Below are 2,500 nucleotides of genomic sequence, written 5' to 3'. Positions count from 1 at the left end.
TGGAAAGTAAGCAACACTCGCAAGACATCTACATGAGGATAACAACGACACCAGAGATTCCGAGCAGTGAACTATGTTAGGCAAAGGGACAACGTGGGTCAGGTTAAGGGACAACGTGGGTTAGGTTAAGGGACAACGTGGGTTAGGTTAAGGGACAACGTGGGTTAGGTTAAGGGACAACGTGGGTTAGGTTAAGGGACAACGTGGGTTAGGTTAAGGGACAACGTGGGTTAGGTTAAGGGACAACGTGGGTTAGGTTAAGGGACAACGTGGGTTAGGTTAAGGGACAACGTGGGTTAGGTTAAGGGACAACGTGGGTTAGGTTAAGGGACAACGTGGGTTAGGTTAAGGGACAACGTGGGTTAGGTTAAGGGACAACGTGGGTTAGGTTAAGGGACAACGTGGGTTAGGTTAAGGGACAACTTGAGTTAGGTTAAGGGACAACTTGAGTTAGGTTAAGGGACAACTTGAGTTAGGTTAAGGGACAACTTGAGTTAGGTTAAGGGACAAATTGAGTTAGGTTAAGGGACAAATTGAGTTAGGTTAAGGGACAAATTGAGTTAGGTTAAGGGACAAATTGAGTTAGGTTAAGGGACAAATTGAGTTAGGTTAAGGGACAACTTGAGTTAGGTTAAGGGACAACTTGAGTTAGGTTAAGGGACAAATTGAGTTAGGTTAAGGGACAACTTGAGTTAGGTTAAGGGACAACTTGAGTTAGGTTAAGGGACAACTTGAGTTAGGTTAAGGGACAACTTGAGTTAGGTTAAGGGACAACTTGAGTTAGGTTAAGGGACAACTTGAGTTAGGTTAAGGGACAAATTGAGTTAGGTTAAGGGACAAATTGAGTTAGGTTAAGGGACAAATTGAGTTAGGTTAAGGGACAAATTGAGTTAGGTTAAGGGACAACTTGAGTTAGGTTAAGGGACAACTTGAGTTAGGTTAAGGGACAACTTGAGTTAGGTTAAGGGACAACTTGAGTTAGGTTAAGGGACAACTTGAGTTAGGTTAAGGGACAACTTGAGTTAGGTTAAGGGACAAATTGAGTTAGGTTAAGGGACAAATTGAGTTAGGTTAAGGGACAAATTGAGTTAGGTTAAGGGACAAATTGAGTTAGGTTAAGGGACAAATTGAGTTAGGTTAAGGGACAACTTGAGTTAGGTTAAGGGACAAATTGAGTTAGGTTAAGGGACAACTTGAGTTAGGTTAAGGGACAACTTGAGTTAGGTTAAGGGACAACTTGAGTTAGGTTAAGGGACAACTTGAGTTAGGTTAAGGGACAACTTGAGTTAGGTTAAGGGACAAATTGAGTTAGGTTAAGGGACAAATTGAGTTAGGTTAAGGGACAAATTGAGTTAGGTTAAGGGACAAATTGAGTTAGGTTAAGGGACAACTTGAGTTAGGTTAAGGGACAACTTGAGTTAGGTTAAGGGACAACTTGAGTTAGGTTAAGGGACAACTTGAGTTAGGTTAAGGGACAACTTGAGTTAGGTTAAGGGACAAATTGAGTTAGGTTAAGGGACAAATTGAGTTAGGTTAAGGGACAAATTGAGTTAGGTTAAGGGACAACTTGAGTTAGGTTAAGGGACAAATTGAGTTAGGTTAAGGGACAAATTGAGTTAGGTTAAGCGATAATCTGGTACAGCCACAGTTAGGTTAAGCGATAATCTGGTACAGCCACAGTTAGGTTAAGCGATAATCTGGTACAGCCACAGTTAGGTTAAGCGATAATCTGGTACAGCCACAGTTAGGTTAAGCGATAATCTGGTACAGCCACAGTTAGGTTAAGCGATAATCTGGTACAGCCACAGTTAGGTTAAGCGATAAACTGGTACAGCCACAGTTAGGTTAAGCGATAAACTGGTACAGCCACAGTTAGGTTAAGCGATAAACTGGTACAGCCACAGTTAGGTTAAGCGATAAACTGGTACAGCCACAGTTAGGTTAAGCGATAAACTGGTACAGCCACAGTTAGGTTAAGCGATAAACTGGTACAGCCACAGTTAGGTTAAGCGATAAACTGGTACAGCCACAGTTAGGTTAAGCGATAAACTGGTACAGCCACAGTTAGGTTAAGCGATAAACTGGTACAGCCACAGTTAGGTTAAGCGATAAACTGGTACAGCCACAGTTAGGTTAAGCGATAAACTGGTACAGCCACAGTTAGGTTAAGCGATAAACTGGTACAGCCACAGTTAGGTTAAGCGATAAAGTTGGTTAAATTTGGTATTGTGTGGGAAGGGGGCAGAGAGAGAGGGGGGGGGGGGTGGATAGTGGTGGCAGTACACGGATGCCTGAGTCACCGTCAGATACGTCACGTCGGTTCGATGCTTGTAGCAAGAGGCTGGCGGATGTGTGTCTCTCACTTCTGCAATTTTTCATGTGGTATAACACGAGGGCGGGGGATGATATTTGGTGCCCCTCTGTGTAGGATGTGTGTTGGTGGTGTTGATTTATCTGAGCAATGGTAGTTGTCGGAGGAGTGGGGTATTGTGCTTTTATA

Source organism: Schistocerca gregaria, unplaced genomic scaffold (genome assembly GCF_023897955.1).
Source record: "Schistocerca gregaria isolate iqSchGreg1 unplaced genomic scaffold, iqSchGreg1.2 ptg001232l, whole genome shotgun sequence".
Lineage (NCBI taxonomy): Eukaryota > Metazoa > Arthropoda > Insecta > Orthoptera > Acrididae > Schistocerca > Schistocerca gregaria.
Note: the sequence above shows the minus strand (reverse complement) of the source record.